We start from the raw sequence: 20,813 nt of genomic DNA, 5'->3' as shown, positions 1-20,813 counted from the left end.
AAAATACCTAAGGCTCCAAGAGATACAGTCTAAAAACCCAGCAGGACTGAATCAATCTTTAACCTTCAAAGCCATATTGATCAAATGGTCTTGTGTGATGTTTGGTTTAGACCTTTGAAATGGCAGTCCTTTCTGCTCTATTTGGAGACTAAAGTTGCAGTGGCCTTATCTTTGAAGGAAAGAAGTTGCTTTTGTGAGTACTATCAACAGGCTTTCCAATATTATTTAGTGGGAGATATATTTGTAAAATTCCTTGGAACTGAAGACCCTAAATTGACCATAAAATATTATTTCTGTGTATTTATATAAGGTCCCCAATGAACTAATATCCTGGAGCTCAGATGAACTACCAAACAAATAGACATATTTGATAGAAGAATAATGGGGTTTGTTTTCAGAGAATATTTTTATTATATTTGTTAATCTACAAACAATCAACTAAACGCAGAGGTAAATGAAGTTCAGAGGGATTTGTGAAGTAGAAAGAGACTTTATAGAAGGCAATGTTGACCAGACAAATATATGCGACAGGTGATACTTTACAGTTCATACTGCCTGTGTTCAGAAATACTATTTCTGAGTTGTAATAGTATTTTAAAACTTTTATCACAAAATAAAAATATTTGCAAATCTAAATGACTGAATATGAAATTTAATAGTTCCAGGCCCCTGTGAATCTGGAATTTGTTGGAAATCTTTCCTCTTTGGATCCTTTTTTAACAGTAATTAATGAACTTAAAACACATGAACTTAAAATAGTTTCATTATTATAAGTTGTCAGTTTAAAGACAAATTATTTCAGGAATTATATATATATATATATATATATATATATATGAGTAAAATATTTATCAGACTATAATATAGTATTAATTTTATAAACTTTACATATTTACATATTGAATAAGGATTTAGGAAGGTTAATTACCTGCACTAAGAACTTCCAGGCAGATTATGTTTCAAATTTTTTTTAAACATTAATATAAATTCTTTGTATCTGCTATCAAATTAATATATTTGAGGCAATGAAAGGATTCCTCTGATAAAGCAAATTGAAAACATTTGGAATCCATTCCTATTTCTTATCAGCAGCATGCTGTCTAGTCCCTCAAGCAGACAATCTCTAGTACAATACCATCTGATGCTGTCATTAAATCCTCAGCGTCAGGTTTCTGTAGCAACAGCAGAGCTCTCTCTGCTTCACTGTCTGCATGTGAAACCCAATCTGGAACAGAACCAGTTAATCTTAGGCTGTTTTTCTACCTTTATTTGACAGCTTAAATCAGAGACCTTCTGTAGCTGGAAACAAGTGGTAAGTAGCAGTTAAATTTGTGATTATTAAATTGTGGGGCTGTATTGTAGTTGTTGATGTACATGCACACCAGATGGTGGCCTGCTGTATTCATCATCAGATTAGAAAGATAAAGTCTGGGCTATATGTAGGCCCACACACCAGCTTAAGAGTTTACTTTGCAATGCATAATAGCTTTTAGTACTTATTTAAAATAGCAAATCTTGAAAAGCTTTACTTTGTTTTGATTATAGATATGACAGGATGAACATATTCCCAAGGTGTTTAAAGTTAGTTTTGATGTTACCATTTTCACACTGTTATCCCTCTCCAGGCCAATGATAGCAAACCATATACAGGTTATATCAAGTTTGCTTGGTTTCGGAGTTAGTGTTCACAGAACAGACAACTGTCTTTGACTCAAAATGCAATGGTAGTTAAAAACTGTGACCAGAAATAATGTATGGCTTTCTTACAGAAAAAATGCAAAATGTTTCTGAAGGGAATTTAGAAATTGAATGTTTGTACTTATTAGCATATTCTAAATAAAAGCTTTTCTATGTTCACTAAAACCAAACCAAGTGTTTTTCAAAAATATATTTTTTTCATTTCTAAGGCAGACAAATTTTCTGAAAGCCATTAGAAGCCCAAACAATTAGCATGAAGAGTTCCCATATCAGAGGAGTTTTGGGTTTCATTTTAATAATTATCTATTCTTTCCCATTATATTTTTATAATCTTGTTGCAATGTATCATTTCAAAATATGCATTATTGTTTTAATGAATTTTACTTAGATACAGTACCCATTTTATGAAAGCAATAGCAGTTCAAAATGTAGTTGATACTTTTTTTAAAAAAATTGTCATAAATAGGCATGAATTACTGTAATTTTTGGTGAACAAAATTTGATCATGGTAAGTATGAAAGCTATGGCATAGGTTGAATCAAACAGCTGCTACTGTGCCTTTATTGCTCAAGTTAAATCAATACATTGTGCCTTTATACTTCTGAAGATTTGAAGAAAAAAGGCAACAAAGGTATAGTACACATTTTTATTTATACACATATGAGAATGTTTAATTATATTTTATTTAGAAGGGACATATCTGAGATGAAGAGATACTGTAACAAGTATCAAGAACTTTCACAGAATCAATATTTTTACCTTTTCTGAGGCATCTCCAGACATGACTTCTTTATATATTTTCTTTGTACTAAAATAATAACATTATGTCTTAGTCTAATCTTTATATAGCTGTGAATGCCATTAAAATTATAACTATAATTTCATGTTTAATTTTTAAGTATTTTGCTAAATAATTCTGCTGACTAGTAAGAAGTCTTTGAGAAGTTTCTCTAATATACAATATTCACCTAGTTCAGGGTTAAACCTCTTTTCTGAAGAAATCAGGACAATGATGGTAATTTTCCAAGGGCCTTTTCCAATTAATATCAGTGGTAGCCAGCTTTTGCTAAAGAACAGCATGATATGAGAGTAAGGATAATCACATGAAAAGCACGTAAATATTTACTAATAATTTTGCCCAGAGGAACACAGTTGGATATTTGAGCATAGATGGAAACATAATTTATTCTTTTTATTATTACTATATTGCTTGGTCTGGATCTTAATCTTCCTTGTCTCATTGATCTTAATCTTGATTATTTAGTTTTGGGTTGTTTTTTAAATTATAGACAACTAAAAAAGAATTATGAGCAAATATTAAGAAATTATGAATACATTTGCCAAATTTGGGATAATTTGCTTCCTCTATGCACTTATGTTGCAGAAAATGTGTAGCTATTAGCACACAGGTCCATCCACTTTTATGCACATTCTTAAATAATATCAGTGAGCTTTTGCAAGAATAAGGAAGAAATAGGCAGGCTGTAATATTTTTCTTTCTGAAAAAGATATCCTCTTTGTGAAAATGATGTGTAATGAATGATAAAATTACATAGTATGATATTCAACAAACATAAACCCAGATATTTTGTGTTCCCAAAACTATTTGAGAGAGCTGATTTTCTTTCTAGTGTTACGCGTTGTCTTGATTTGTGGTTCCTAATTTTTTTTTTTCATAAACATTTGGTGGATAAAGAGAAGATCTAGAAGAAAATAAGATTTATTATAGAGGGAGCATGATGACAGACACTGACTTTGATACATGCTGTAATATGAAGATTTCTTGTCCATACTGCTGCATTTTGTTTTTATCTCCCCATTCTGTCAGTCTTGCTTCCCTTTTCCTGTGCCAGTTAAATTAATCACATTTGAACCCCAAATTTCAGAGGCTTATTTAACTGTAGAGAGTTGATAGAGGAAGAAAAATATTGCCATTGGTTTCACAAACCAAAGCCACCTCTCAGGAAAACAAATTTATGATGAAATAAAATATAAAATAACATCATTTCTATACAGACTTTCAAGCTTTTAGTCATTTTGTAAAATAACATAATTTTATGAAGTTAACAAATCAAATGGACAGATGATCAATGTCAAATCTACTGGAAAACTACCTGTGCAAATGGAATGCCAGATTAGATAATAATCTGTCACTCAAAGTGCTGATGACCATGTGTATATTGCAAAGCATGTCTCAGACAAGAATTGTAGTAAAAGTCACCTTCATCCTAAAATGAATGTAGCATAAATTTTTTGCTAAAGCATGAAAGATATTTAAGGTTAATAAAGATTTCCAAGGTACACAATGAAGAAGCTGTTATTAGCTATATCTTGAACATCAACTTTCTGGATTGGTCCAATCATTGCAACAATTATAAAAGAAAATAACTATTTTTTTAAATCAAATGAGACAAAGATTTTTATTTTGGGGACAATATTAATTGATGAACGTTGTATAATACCTTGGCATACTTTATATTGCCAAGACACTGCTCTGCTTGTAGGACCCTTCTGATTCCCCAAACTTTACTAGTTTTCCTGCTTTTGCATGACTCCCAGGAGTGTGTTCTTTTAGAAATCTTCCTTTGGAAGGTGCTAGCTGCCATTATTTTATGTATCAATACAACAGGACTTGAATAGGGTAATTACACTATGCAGCCTGAAAGCAGTGGTTGTGGAAAGCTGCTCACACAAGTAAGTGGCTGCAAGATAGGTAATATATGGCCTCTTTTTTCATTCATTAAATACCAGTTGCTTCACAGACTGAGTGGATGCTTCTTGTATGTCTAACAGCATACAGATAGATCACTGCCACTGCATACTATCACTCTAAGGAAAAGGAATCAAGTGGGTTCTGTAAAAAAAAAAAAAAAAAATTAGGTATGGAACAAGAGTTATTCATCTTGGCCTTCATCAGAAGAGGGAATTTAAGGGGCCTGGAAGATTTTAAAGTGACAAATGAAAGAAGCGATAATAGGAAATAGGCAGTCATTTTGAAACTGTGGAGCCGTTTCTCTTCTATAGTTAAGAAATTAACATGGATGGAGTCTTCTGCTTCCTGCAAGATCTAACCTACTTGAATTTTCTTCAGGAGGGCCTTAGCCTTTAATTTATTCAGTTATGCTTTTCTCTTCTTGCTTCCTGTATGGAGTATATTATGAAATTTTTGGTAGCTTCAACAAGAAACCAAATAAACCTCAAATCCTGGTATTTAAAGAATTTTACAAGGATGCAGAAAATTTAGAAAACACCTGAGCTACTTAGGTTAAAAGGCTACATTTCTTCCTTCATGAAATAGCATCTACCTTGCAAATTTTGAAGTAGAAATTATATACAGAGTCTTAAAATGGACAAAATATGGGTTTTTCTTGGGGTTAAAATTTGTTACCATTTACATAGATAAAGAAAACCAAATAAAAGGTCAGTGATTTATTTTCTTTTAGTTTATACAAAATGATTTTTCCACTTCTTTTTGACCTGTGTCAAGCACATTGGACAAATGTTCCTCCAGTCCTATTTAATTACATATTTTACCAGGAAACTTAAAATTTTCATTAATACAATGTTTGTGAAATGCTTAAATCTATAAGTAATTTTATTTTTGCGGATTGTCAATGAAATTAGTTTTGATACTTAGATGTCTATGATTTGCAAAATTCTATTCCCAAATAATACTGGACTGAAGTGTAAACTTGACATCAATGCTTGTACTACCAAATTATCATATATTTCATTTTTATATTTTCACAGTATTACCTTTGAAAGTGTTTCTGATTGTTTTATAATATGTCTAAATAAATGTGATCATCATATAAATGTCATAGAAAAAGTGGAATACTTTAAAGTAAAAAAATTCTTATTAAAAATAAATTTAAATGTGGAATTTACACAGAAGTAGATAACACCTTAATTAACAATAAAATAAAAAAAAATAGGTTGAAAGGATGAGTATTCTTACTGGTGAGAGCAATGATATAATTTCATTTCTGCTGGCCATTGGAAAGGGAGTTGATGAGAATGGCAAAAATCTTGAACATAACTGTATATGACAGACAGAGTTCATGAATGCAACTTTTCAAATGAAAGACTGTAAGGTTGCCCTAAAATATTTTTAACAGAAATATTTCACTTTTTTGAAATATTTTTCAAATAATATAGAACATTATTGTTATTGCATAACATAGAGATTGATATATTTCTATGAATATAAAGCTAGAATATGGAAAATGGGAAAAATGAAATGGAAGCAATGGAGTTTCCAGTATCTGATGCCCACCAAAGGACTGGATATTTTTTTTCTACAAACCATGACTATGGCAACTCTACACACTGAAATGTAAAGTAAAGCAACATAACAGGAGATCAGATAATATTATCTGCTTCCATGAAAAAACATGTTCATGCAAGGAGCAAGAATTGTTTCTCTGGGTGAAAAAGGAAAGAATCAATAATATTTTCTTAATATCTTCAGAATTTTTATATATTTGACATTTTTAATATGAAAGTGTTACTTTAGCCCACGATGTAAAGTAATTTTCAGTGTAAACTGATAACAATTCCAAGTTAAAAGAGGAAAATCTGTTTCATACTTTACAATTAGTGCTCAGTCACAAAAATAAATATTCATAAGAGAAGTGTTACCAATAGAGCTTGTCAGATAAAAATAGAAATTAAATGGAATTCTGAATGTCTCAACTCAAATTCTGTCTGGTCCTACTCACAGCTCTTTAAAGGGAAACATAAATGGTTGAGAGGAATATTTGTTTTTCAGATGAAACACAACAGTTGTTCAAAAGAAATTTGGAAGGGTGCTGGGAATTGTGTGCAAATGTCAGATATTCTGCCTTTTTTGTCTCTGGTAGCATTGTCCAGCAAGCTTCAATACAACACAGCAAGAGTTGAAATGGTTCTTAACAACAAAACAATTCATGTGGAAGATTTGGTATTCATATTATGCACTTCAGGATTTTTTATTTTGGATTAGCTCTAGTTTCTACCTGGGGACTTGAATGCCTGTTAGCATTTGGATTCATTAGTTACACACTGGGAGTGCATGTTCTGATTTAATTTCATTGGAAAGGTATCCTATTCATGTGCTACGTGATGTGATCTGAAGCCCTGTAAAGAGGAACAATCAGGATATTCACTTAAAAACCACATTCCTCATCCAACAGTAAAGACTATGTAGCACAGCTCCTCCTTTAGCTATAGCTTAAGCCCTGCACTTTCCCATTGCTTTATACACTACTGTGTTTGAAATCGTGTTCAGAAAACCAAAATGAAGAGCTGAACAGTCTTTCTACTGAGTACTGCACCCTTCTGTTTGATCTATATTCTGTTTGTAACATTTCATTTGCAGAGCTGCAGAGAGATATTCTGGAGCCTATTAGTTGTTACCCTGCTCCCTCTTTGCGATGAACTTGTGGCTAGTTAACACCGATGGACATCAGAAGTCACATACTTGCCCTTGTTTTTACTACATCCCTCTCCCCCTGTATTTGCTGCAGCTTTGTCCATGGGGATACAGTTTTGGGGAAACAGTTAAAAAAAAAAAAAAAAAGGAGGCATGAAAATTAGGAAGTATAAAAACACTATCACTTGCCTTTGTAATTCCCTTTTGTCATTTCATCCTTTTCAGTTGTGTTTATTCAATGCAGAGTTCTTGGGAAAGGTTATGAAACCTATAGAAATCAGGGACTTGAAAATCTTTACAAATTTTGGGGACAATACTTCCTAGAAGTTTTCCTAGAAAAAAAAAAATTTTTAAAGCATAGTGCTTGTCATTGTATAAGAACATCAGCTTTTCCTTTTATAATGATCTCTATATTCATCAGATTAACTTCAATTTTTTTATTTGCTGTCCATGAACGGGGGATTAAACTTGATGTATAGATAGATATCGATGAGAGACACTGCTCTTCTCATCATCTCTCTGTGTCACCAGTACTACCCTATGTTCACTTTAGGTGAAAACCTCCTTAGACACTCCTAACATTTTGCAAAATATAAAGTAACTCTCATGCAATGTTATTGATCAGAATTTCTTTTCTGTCCCTGCTGCTTTACAGCACTTTTTTTTTCCTTTACAAATAAATTATTCATTGCTGGAAGCACAGTAGTTATTTATACTCATGTACATGGAAGGAAGACACCTTTAGGCTAACTAATCGTTTAAAAGTGTATGTCCTTATCATTGTACGACTACATGGATGAATCATTTTCTGTTACAATGTGTCCATATTTTTCCCACTTGTCACCCAGAAAATAATTTATTCTCATTCATTGTCAGATTTTGCATCTGTACAGGCTGAATCTATGTTGTGAAAATTAAATAGTGATTTATAATCTAAAGGAGAAAAGTATTAGGACATTACGACCTTGTCAGAGTCTTGAATGGTTCTCTTGCTTTAAAAATAGGTGATAATATTGCTATTTCGTCTAAGAGACAACTGATTTTTTTAATTGGACCCTGAAACTCTTAAGTTGCTTATTGTACCTCATTTACACCAACAGTCTTAAAATAGATGTTTAAAAAAAAGCCATAAAACTCTATACTCTTCTTTTGCTCTTAAATGTCCTCTCCCCTTTTATAACCACAAGTGCAATATAGCAACAATATAGTCTTGAGCACACTGATTTTCATATTAAGTATTATGAATTGTATTTAAAAACCATTAGCTGTATGTAAACATGAAGAACCTACCTGCTGCTTAGATAAAGGTTGTGATGTACAGAAAATTTAGTCTAGCTTTCCATATTCCTGTGAGATGCGCATTTGTTATAAACAAAGAAAGAATGGATATTCAGTTTCCATTTTTGAAGCAATACTTGAATGAATATTTAAATAATGGTGTATTTAGTCAAGTTCTTCTTCAATTATTCATTTCAGCTTCCTCATTTCAAGCTAATGTCAGGCTAATTCAGTTGTGAACCACCTCTATCAACCTTTGTAAATTTAGCCCACTGGCATTAATACGTCCTAATCAAACAGTACAGAAATATGACTAAATGAGTTAAATTATGCTCACTGACAAATACTACAGAGCCTAAAAGCCCATGACTATAACACAGAGGATTCTTTCTGTGCCATGAAATTTCTCTTAATTGCAGAACTTTTATCTTCCAGGTTGGCAAAAGACTAAGGTATGGTATTCATGCAATGTTAGAAACTGGAATAATTTAATATATTCTTTTTCTTGAGGAAATATTGTCTCTTAAACTAATTGCCAACATATTCAATTCAAACAAACAAAAAACTGTTCTCCATCTATCTTTGTAACATAGTAAAGGTAGCAGCCTTAATTACAAGTGAGAGAAGAGGGCGAAAAGCAGAGACATGTTGGAAAAAGAAAATCTTTTCTAGAACTTAGACTGGCAGGATGAATTAAGCATCTTTCATTTTGGTCTACTACACAATTTTCAACTCAATATGAAAAAAGAGGAATTTTTACCAAACATGTTAATTTGAACAAAGTTTAATTGGTCATCTCTACTCCCATTCTGGTTTAGCTAACCTAAAAGACTCAACTTCTTACCTGTTTATTAATTTGCATAATAGCAGCCTTCATCACTTACTTATCATCTGTGAATGATGATTCTCTATGTTGAAGGAAACACAGGCCTGTTTTCTTTTTTTTTTTTTAATCACTGATATTGTCCAAGAAGTCACCTTATGGTATTTGAATCAGACAGTAGAAGATAATTTCAAGATAAAGTAGGTGGGTTCAATTTTTTGTCCTGTCAAATCCTTGCACTAATCTTTGTCACAAGATAAGATTAATTATGTGCAATTTTATTTTCTCATTACAATCATTGCATGAAAATAAGAGTATGTAATTGATTAGATTACAATAATTGTCAAGAATAAGAATTAATCATAAGATTTAGTATGGAGTTGATCAAAGACTACCAAATCACTGTACACTTTACCAGCATTTTCTGAAACTGTCATTAATCTGCCCCTTTCTAAAAGCAGAGGCTGTGACTGATTAGCAGATCAAACTGTACACTGTTGAAATGATTAAGATAACACTTTTGGCTATTTCCCACAACAAACCCCCAAAGTCATGATGTACAACTGAAAGTGTTATGTGTTCTTAACCTCCTGCCAAGAACAAATCAGTCTGACCAAGTGCTGGCCCACAGCTGGAGGGCTGCCTGAAGTAACAAAACAACCATGCCAAACTAAGGTGCCATGCACATTAAGTCAGAAACTGTGCGATACAAGGATTGCACACAAAAAGTACTTTATTTAAAATAAAGACACAAGGAAATCCTGTACTTAAGGCAGGGCACTGAATTATTTTCTTTTATCGGATTTCCTTTTATATAGAAAGATCATTACACTGTGGCATCTATATGCTGTGTTACTGGCAGCATCTCATGTTGACACAAAAGTTGATAAAATATGTCAGTGTTAATCTATTTCTGTATCAGGTGAAAATTGAACACAATGAACTAGTGGTGTTTGTGCAACCACTTGGTATAGCTTTTTTTTTTTTTTCTTGCTTTTATGAAATCTGTTTTTTTGTTGTGTATATATTTCATGAGACTATTCAAAGAGTATATGTGTGCTTCTGGACCTCTAAGAATGGCAGTACTTGAGACAAAGGTGTAAACTGTTAATACCTATCACATCAGCAGGATGGGAATTACTCTGTATACTTGCAGAAACCATATTCTTACAGAGACTAATTTCGATACTGTGTTGTATAGAAGCTGCAAAACAAGGCTGGTTTTCATCATCAGAAGGTCTGTTTTGTTTCTAACACAGCTGCAGCTAAGGGTAAAACAATAGTGAAATTCAGCAATGAAAACCAGGGCAGAGAGCAACAAAAGTCTCTGAGATCTTGTCACCAGTGTACCAGGACATAATTTTCCTGCCACTTTTAAGAGCAGTCTTTTCAGTTCCTGTTAAACAGACATGAAGCATAGTTTTTACCTGTGTCAGACACAGTCTGAAACAGTAATCTACAGTATTCCCAAGTTAAAAGAATTACAGAACTTGTGCTCTAGCAAAACACATGCATTGCCATTTTTCTTGTTGCCATAGAATGTTGCTTTAAGCTTTTGGTGTTATAGTGCAACAATATTATGTAGACAGTTTTGCAGTGGATTTTCTGACATAGCTATCTATCTATATATCTATTTATCTATATGTATATATCTATATATATATGTACACTCATAGCCAATTCAAGAAACTTACAGAGCTACCAAAATAGTCAAGTATATATGTATATCACTATTACCTCCTTTTCCTTTGCATTCAGAGGTATTTACACTTCTACAGAATTGAAGGTGAACAGAAACCTGGCTCTTTGGATTCCCTTTGCACAATGCCTTTTTTTAAACCTTTGACCAATTCCCATTGCTTTCAACAAGAATGACAATGGGAAGTTGCTTTTGCTCAAAAGCAGCAAGAACTTTTCTTCAGTTCTTGTATTTCTGACACTCTTACGTGTGTTTGTTGTAAACACACAGCTACTCGTTTCTCTTTTCTACAGACCAGTGACTTTGCCTGTTGTACCTGTTTCACTGTTCCACTGAGTCAAAGCCTATGCAGCCTGATTCAGTCATACAAAACCAGCAGTTCCTCTCTTCCTAATGGAAAAACAGGTGATCTAAGAAAACATGGATGACCAGAGAACAGGAAAACAACAAAAAGAACTCATTTCATCACAAATAATTAATCAAATGCACATAAGCACATGATAATTCCCCAAACTATAAAAAAAAAAAAAAGCTTGATATGGAAATTAGTTTCTAATATCTGCTAAAGAAGAAACATTGCTGTAAGAGGTTATTAGTATACTCTGTAATTCCTTTTCAGTGAAATGCCTTTCATATTCTATACAGAATACCATTTCCCTAATGAGGATTAAGGGAATATATGTTCCAAAATTAAAGTTCATCTCATTTCTAGTTTGATTGAAATTTTGTATATATATATGTATATATATAAATACATTTTTTGCTCTTTCTTTTTTGTTCATTTGGCTCTTGTTTTGGATTAGGCTTTTATTTAGTATCAGACCTAAGTCCGTCTATTACTAAATACTTTAGATTTAGTAACAGAACAATTTCTAAGTTTCTTTTTCAATCATATAATCACAACTCTTGTAAGACTGTAGGTTTCCTGTGAATTCTTTAGCCAGGAGCCATCATGTATCCTGGCTACCAGCTGAGTGTTAAAATGCACAGTGGAAATAGAAGAATGGTACTTTGTCAAGTGTTATTCACAGCAACCTTGTGAAGGGCACTACAACTTAATATAGCATCTGTCCTTGGAAAAATCACTGAACCTACACAAAGAAGTTCAGTTAGAGATACTGGGTGTTCAGGACCAATTTTCAGATGGTCCAGACCAGTCAGATTTTGCTTGGTTCAAGTAGTTCTATTTTAACTATGTTGAGATTTGAGTGCTGTTATTCCCTGCTGTCTACACTGGCACAGCTCTCTTCAAAACCTGCCCTAGATATGACTTTCGAGAAACGATATATGCAATTTCATAGCACTAACTCTTCATAAGAGCCTGAATCACCTTGAAGACAGTGTCTGATGTCACTGCCTGCAGAGATCGTTTTGTTCATTAGGGGAACTGTATCAACTGGCTCCTATGAGGCAGCACCCTGACACCTTTAAGCAGATAGATACCTAGACATGACACAAAGACTCCATGGGTAAGAAAAGAGACAAAGGCCAACATAGCTAATATTTCAAGGGTCTTTTTGAATAAAAGTTTGAAATGGGCATTATATAATGTATTAGAATTTTAGTCTTCCTTGGTTAAGTCACTGCAATTGAATGTGTAAACTACTTTTCAAGTGAAGATGGAACAACTTTCTTTTGAAAAATAGATAATTCCTCAGATGATGTAAAGTACTGATCAGAACTATTGCTTAATACCATTCTAAATCAATATATTTTATCTGCTTTGTTTTACTTTAAAACTTAGAAACTACAAGGATGAAAAAAAGAAGAGTAATGGTGATTACACTTTGAAGATAATGATTCAGTTCTGAGTATTATTAGAATTTCAGGATAAAAAGTCAGATTTAATGTTGTAGGGTAAGGTGTATGGGACAAGGCAAGACTATGAGATTAATTCAAAATTGCACAATGTTAATCATTCTTAGGTTGTTTTTACTCTTATTATGTATTTGAGAAATGAGTACATTAATTAGCAGGTTTAATTCTCATTAGGTGCTTTGTCATGAGAACTCTGAAGAATTGCATAGCCAATAAATTATGTGAAATCATTTTAAAAGTTGTGCATTTTTCCTGGTTTTCTGTATATTGTTTTGATGCAAATGTACCACTGTTTTCAACTGCAGGGAAGGCAAACAACACTCAGACTAATAAAAAAATCTGACTGATACAATGATCCATAGCTCACAGAAACTATCGTAAAGGAAAAAAAAGTTAAATTCAGACACGCAAAAAGACATGGATATATAGTGCAATGATTTATACTGTTTTTAACTTTTAAGAACATAACTTGCATAAATTATTTTTATAAAAAGGGAAGCAGATGTTAGAAGAGCATATGCATCTAGACAGCAATTGCTGTCTAAAAGTAAATATCTTTTTTTTCTGCAATAAATTGTATTCTAAAACTTTAGGGTGTTTGTTTTCGCAAGCTTAATGCATGATGGAAAAACCTTCCACACAGATCGTTGGCTGATCTCTATTGTCCTACTTTTTAAGCTGATTTCATGTTAGTCAGTTTGCATTCAACAGGCCAGACAGAAAGGTGCTGCAGGATATGGCCAGGTCGTGCTAGACCTACCTCATTTTTGTGTCACATGGTCTCAGGCAGGTTTGTGATACACTACCACGGCAGAAAGTTCATGTTATCACTTTATCAAGAGCTTCTGGTTACCAACTTTCTTGATATTATGGGGAGAACTGTGAAAAGAGTATCATAGATCTCTATTCTCAATTTGGAAGGCACTTTTTATCCATAATCACAAAAAGGATTTTATTTGTTGAGGTAATTTGATAGACAGGCACTTTGCCTTCTCTATTTACAAAATGACAAAGAAAAAGTTTGAAAATCCTGGATTTTTCATTTACAGAGATTGTCCTGCAGTGATAGAAGGGGAAATCTTAGAGACTATCTTTCCTTCAAAGGAGACTCATTCAAAATGCCAAAAAACTGGAATGTCAAATTTCTAGCTGGAATGCTTAAATTAGCTGTGCATCTGTTAGACTACTCAGTTTTTTCTGTTAAAACACTGGGCTGTATTTACAGAATATAGTCAATCCTATTTTCACACTGTCAGATTCTGTGGTGCTTGGAAATTTGAAGCAGAGACAGTCATTTAAGATTTGCAGAGAAGCATGAAAAGTGTAAAGCTAAAAACATGTTGGATGTGAGTATATTAAAGAGTGGAGCATAGGTACAAATTGATATTTTCTTTTATAAATAATAACTACATAATTATTATTTTTACATTCTTAAATCAAATGCTGACATAAGTTTCTTTGGCACTTCATTTTGAGTGACCTTTCTGTATTGTAAATTGTATATATTTTGTATAAATTGTATAAATTTCTCTGTGCTAATATACAAAAACTTAAAAATAGGTTTATTGTTAGCTTGTCATTTATTGACTTGTTTCTACCTAATTCACACCAAGCAAAGTTTATTATTACAGTAATGAGAAAATATTTCTATGCTTACTCAGGAAAAAAAAAAAGAAATTAAAAATAATTCCATGTGAATTACCTTGGAAATTTGATGGTAAGAAATAATCTTTTAACTCGTAACACAATTCTTTTAAATTTTATGGAATCCAAATAGTACACTTTTTTTTTTTTTTTTTTTAAGGAAAACCAGTTTGAGCCAAGCATGTTCAGTTCTATACTCTGCTTTAGCTTTTTTACAAAAATGTATTACAAATATGGGGGTTTCTGCATTTTCACAAATTGGGTCATGAAATGCCAGTTACTTCAGAGCTCCATGACTGCTTCCTATGAACTGTGTTTAAGGATCATTAATAAATATACTGTCATGTTTAGATAACTAAAACTGATCTAAAATGTTTTTAAAGCAAGAATTCAAACTATAGAGTGAAATGGTGCATAATAGCAAGGAGATTCTTATCAAAGACATTAAAAATGTGGTTAAAATATAGACCTTTTCTCTCAGCCCACTAGCTGAGAGCTACAAGATTGCAATCATAACAGAGTAACGAAAATGGATTTAGCTGATGCCATTTCTCATTTTCATTACCATCATTTTCATGAAAATGAATTAATATTGTACTATTTTGTATTCTCATGGCAATTTTTGTCACAAAATGGATTCATGCCAAATCATCTTCTGTTCCTGTTAATCTTTGTCAAAAAGGCAGGGCATCAAATTTTTCATGTCCTACTGAGTTCACCGAAGTATGTAAAACTTTTACAGTCCTGCAGACTTCAGGCTGTTTTTGGTGGTTTGGATAGTTTGACCCTAGGTAATGCTTACTAATGCAATAACAGTAAAGCACAGAAAGCACAAGAAAGATGACAAAATATGAAGATTTTTTCCCTCGCTGTCATTTGTAGCAGGAGCAATCAAAAGTACAGAACTGTAATAACAACGGACATAGTTTAAAAGTGACATAGGGTAATATCTAGTTTTACCTATGCAAGTAAATGTAGGGATATATAGCCAAACCCCCATATTCATAGTATAGATAATTGGGTTAAACACAGAAATTTTGAAAATAAGTATCAATGTATTGATAACAACCAAAATTAAAATCCAGTAGGTTTTCATTGTAATGAAATATAGGGTGCAACTTTTAAAAACTGGCAAAGACAGTACTTCAAGAAAAATACAATCATTATTGTATGTATATAAACTTATTCATTGATGTGATAAATCATTATGCTATTCAACTGTAATTTTGAACTAGCACATTGATTTTTTTGTTTTTACTTTTCTCTTTATAATGTAGTTATATTCCATATTAGATACATAGTTGGCATATTTAGGTATAACCTTTTACTTTTTTTTATTTTCTTCTTTCTTTTAACATCTTTATTTTTTGGTACAAAATAACTACATTGAAATTACATGTCTTACAACCTGAATGTATTTTTACTTTGCAAATTATATCCTGAAAGAAGAAAGAAAATAACATGTTAATTTAACTAGAGCAGTGGAACTGTATGAAACTCTCTTTGTCCATGTAAAAGAATGTCCTTGTTCTTTTATTAAGAAAGACTGAACACAACCATTTAATAAAATGATGTACTCGGTATCCATAGCAAGTTGGTGAAACTACCACAGGTGAAATGCTTTTACCGGGACCTGAACATGGAAAAAATCTGTTGAATTCTATAGACGTTTAGTAGCCAAATTATTTTGAGAGATATAGTAGTTATTTTCTTTAGGAAAAAAATGCCCTTAAAAGTCATCTGAATGCTTTACCTTTTCCTGCACCTTTATCCCTACTACCATGTCTTTTGGTTTGGCAACAATTAAAATTAAATTAGTTTAAAAAATGAAAAAGTTAGATGGTAGCACAAACAATAATCAGAAAAGGGAATTTTCCCTTTATCAGTAATTTTCTCAAGTCATGTCTAATCAGCTGATGAACTAGATGAGTTCTAATCAGCTGATCAAACATACAATACTGATTAGAACTTCTCCCAGATACTAAGTCATAAATGCTCAGTCACTTTTCCCTCTTCTTAATTTCTCCTTGAATGTTAGATATTAGATATTTTTATATTAGATTTTAGTGAATATATAGAAAATTATGAAAAAGACTTATTAGGTCAATAATTTTGCAAACTAAATAATAAAAATCAGCTGAAGTCACAAGACTGACTAAGCATAAGCCATTAACTGAGCAACTTTACAAAAAGACTAGTTCATATTTTTTTCCCACTAAAATGTGACACTAAATCCGTACAGGATTATCAGTGTCCATAAAATAAAGAGGTAACTTCTCTTCTGAAATACATGGAACAAACTTTTAATTTATTGTAGCGTATTTCAGACAGAGATAAATCTGGTAAAGCATTCTGTAGCGCTTTTCTTTTGGAAAGAAAAAAGTTTTCTTTTTAAAATAGAAACAAATATCTGTTTGTACTTTAATAAATAACTTTTTAGATGTCATTTTATATATTTAATATAAAATTTAATATAGTTACCATTGCATCACATTATAGGTCTATTTATGACTTATTATTAGAATTGAATTATTACTTAAGTGAAAAACCAAGTAATGTTAAGACATCTGATGTGTCACATAAAAAATCTAGGAAAGAGCTGAAAAGCTTCCAGAGCCCCTGAGGAGAGAAGATGTCACAGGCAAATAAGCTACAAATGCTATATTCACTGCTAACTACTATTTACTAGCTACAAATACTTTATTCACTGTATATTTATATTATATTAATTATATTATTGAGAGTTATCTCAATGTTTTCATAGACATAATATTATATATTTCTTCCAGATAGTTGTGTGGCTTTCTTGTATAAAATATTGTATAGAAAATGCAATGCAAAATCTTAATTTACCAAAGCTATATGTGAAGGAGGTTTATGTACAGAATACCTATTTGTGTATTAGAGAAATTATCAAGTAGAAAGATTTCACCTGGGTGTAAATGGGTTGTAAATGGGTAACATATTTAAAGCAGATGGTGATGCTAACATTAGACCTATCAATAGTCTACTGTTTTAGACTTCTTTAAAGGTGAACATATTTGTTTTTATACATAAAGCATTATGTATTTTATGATATTATATAATATTTTAAAAATAAACACATAAAATTGAAGCTATCAGTGTCTCAGATGCCAATGAATTATATAACCCACTTGTTAAAGCCAGATTGATTAGAATCAGAATGTCTACCATATATTTTAGCACTCAGTGTCTGTAGATGTTATTCATCTTTCAACTTTTGCTTCATTGAAAATCTTGTGTATTTGCAACCTTCGTGATCTTCTTACCTTCTTGCCTAGCTCTTCCACCTTGACTGCATATCCCAAAATACTAAGTACCAACAAAAATCACATTTATAAAAGTGGAAAAAATGTCTTCTTTTCTCGAACTTGTGAAGCACATTCAGCAAAAGCAATCTGACCCCAGAGCCCACTGTAAAAAAATCCTCTCTTACAGCCTGCTCAAATTTCATCTTTGCTGTGTAATCTGAGTCAAAGGAAACAGACTGTGTCAGGTGATGAAAAGAGCAGAGAAAACATTTCTGTTTCAACTGGAAAGGCATCTTCCAATTTTTTTTTTGTCTTTAAATGAGTAGCCATTGTAGGTGAAAAGATGTAAGTTCAAGATAGGCCTTTGTTCCTTTTTGTGATTCATTCAAATGATTCCTCAGTCACGAGCTTTTTGTGGAAATGCCTACCAGTCTGTTCACTTTTTTCCTTTTGGCTGGTTTGACGGGACTCTGGCTCATGACTGGAAGCTTCAAGACACTGTCATGGTACAAATACCAAGAAAAAATTTCCTAAGAATTGTGGACTTGTTCCATCAGACAGGATGACTGTAAGATCTTGGAAAATATAAAGAGGCAAAATGTTGATTTGTAACTACTGCTTAAGAATTGTAGTATTACCATGGAAGACAATTACAGTTGGTGCCATATCCATAAACTGGAAGAACAGAGGCATTTCATGTTCACTTATGCAAGGAGTGGCTGCCTCATTCTGTTGTAATCTGCCAAGGATCTGGCTGATTTAAAGAGAAGGTTCAGTGGTTGCTTCTATGACATTGAGGATGTTCTTCTCACAATGACTAGAGAGATGCAGATGGTCTCAAGATAAATTGCTGTATGGAACAGAATGATTCCATTTCTATCTCAGATGGTAGAATTTACTTTTAATATGAGATTAATTGGTTCTCTAAAAACTACATCTGTGAAATATATTGTACTCATAATGTCTGTTAATTAAAAAGCATTCCATACACATAAAAGTAGAAATGGAAAAGAAGCTTCATGACATCTCATTTAAAGTAAAATAGACACTTATAGAATTTTTTTCCTTTTCTCTTGCATGTTGGAGTACCATTGTCCATAGTCATCTGCCCAATTTTTTTTTCATTTTTTGCAGACCCCTGGTTCTTAATATAAAATTGTTATTATATTAACTACACAAAAACTTAGAAATTCAGGCATCTTGTTTAATTGTTAATTACCATAGTACAGAAGAAAACTGATGACAACTTTTCCTTTATTAAATTTTTTCACAGATTTTAATTTATATAGTGACTGATTGGTAAGTTTTTTACTATAGTGGCTTTTATTTTCACAAAGATTTAACTTCTAAGGAGGTAAGAATGACTCTGATGTTACATGCACAAGTGAGTGATTTCATTGTAAAGGATAATTGTTCCATAAAAGATTCAATCACTTTCTTTGAAAATCAGCTGTTAGATTATTCAGTAATCTCTCATCTTCCTAAATTTAAATTCACTGAAGACTAAAAGCATAGGCATGTTTTGGTAATTAATACCATGTTGATACTACTAAAGACCCATTTCTTTGTAGAATGTAAAACTCACAGCTATCAAGTCAGGTTGTTTGCATTACACGTCTGACTATTCAATATGACATTCATGTGTTGTCAGACCATATTATAAGGGATGGTTTTGTAGTAAAAGTATCTGTATTAAGAAAAAAAAATTAGGAATAGCTTCACATTCCAAGGCAGTGCTTGATGAAAATGTTCTATATTCTGCCCATTTTGATGCTATGTGATGAAAAACTCCAAAATAAACACAAGATGCAGGGCTTTCCCTTCTAATGACTTTCACTGACATCATTACTCTTACCATGAAACTGTGTTGCCATATCACATGAGAGAATGCAAATTACGATAGTTTTTGATCATCTGCAAAACCATGGTTTTACTAATTTTGGAGAAATATATGAGTAGTCCAAGCAATTGCATTGCCAACAGATCATTTTGAGATAAAAAAAACCAATATACACTATTTTTTTTATATTACTAATGCAAAAATCTGCTGATTTTTTAGAACTCAGATTTCAAAGAGCTTTTGCAAAGAAGGTCATCATCACTAATTTTTTTTCTGCAAATAGTGATGAAACTTGGGAACTATTCATTTTTATAACATTGGAATATGATTCAAGGACATAAATGGAGGCAAAACAATATGAAAGTAGACAATACACAAAATAAATCCAATCCAGCTTATTAGAACTGACACAGAAATAAACAGTCACTCATTGCAAAGAATCTGGGGACTTATGAGAAAAGTTTATCACAAAATGACATTTTCTACTACTTCTACATGGGTAAACAGATCTGTTGTATACTGTCAATAACATTTGCATTTATCTAAAGTACTCCCAATCAAAGCTTTAGCTGTTTCAGGAAAAATTCTAAATTCTTATATTTCTTAACCATAGTAGGACATATTTAATGTGCAATTACCTACTATTTTTAATTTTCATGTACATCTGTATTATCCAGTGTGAATATAGTGTTCAGAAGTTTTCAATATTCCTGATAAATAAGCAAAGATCAATGTGTCATTTAATTGTTAATTTAATGCTAATGTATGGCAAGATGACATTAAAGAACTTGGGTGATTTAATGATTTTTTTACATGAATAGATATACATAAAGTAATATGTTGGGTGGAGTAATGGGTTTTTTGAGGAGACTCTTTTTTCCACTTGTTTTTGTTGGAGTTTAGTGGTTTGGTTTGGTTTGAAGAGAATTTACCTTCTTTTCGGAAAGATATAAACCACAAAATAGTAGTAATGATAGTTGTAGTAGAAATAATACTAAATAATAAAGAATAATTATACAATTATGTAATAAAAATAATGCCAACAAAAATAATAATACTGTGACTCGTGGAGGACTGTGTTTTGCAAAATCAAATCCATTTGTTTCAACTTTTCCATGTAATCAAACCATACCAATAACTTTGCCTAATAAGTAATAATCATGATTACAGAATTTACTTCTGGTTATTTAAAGTAATTATATAAGTGCAAAAAATATTGTACTAATTTTTATTGCAAATGTATAACTCATAAAATATTTAATCCAATAAACCAGTTTGATAAAATTATGGAACATACAGTGTAATCATGGCAACATAATAAATACCTG

The 20,813-nt window shown here is 32.0% G+C and overlaps 1 protein-coding gene across 1 annotated transcript in view; it reads left to right on the top strand.

Annotated features, from left to right (window-relative positions):
• The first annotated feature begins 1,180 nt into the window (after positions 1 to 1,180).
• The window catches only part of EYS (eyes shut homolog), an 809,794-nt gene continuing 790,161 nt past the window's right edge, over positions 1,181 to 20,813 (top strand). Inside the window, exon 1 of the mRNA XM_068183727.1 lies at positions 1,181 to 1,312. The gene's annotated coding sequence lies outside the window, so the exon portion shown is untranslated. The remainder of the gene's footprint in view (positions 1,313 to 20,813) is intronic.

This window comes from Anomalospiza imberbis, chromosome 3 (assembly GCF_031753505.1).
Source record: "Anomalospiza imberbis isolate Cuckoo-Finch-1a 21T00152 chromosome 3, ASM3175350v1, whole genome shotgun sequence".
NCBI lineage: Eukaryota > Metazoa > Chordata > Aves > Passeriformes > Viduidae > Anomalospiza > Anomalospiza imberbis.
This window is presented reverse-complemented; position numbering and strand designations above follow the sequence as displayed.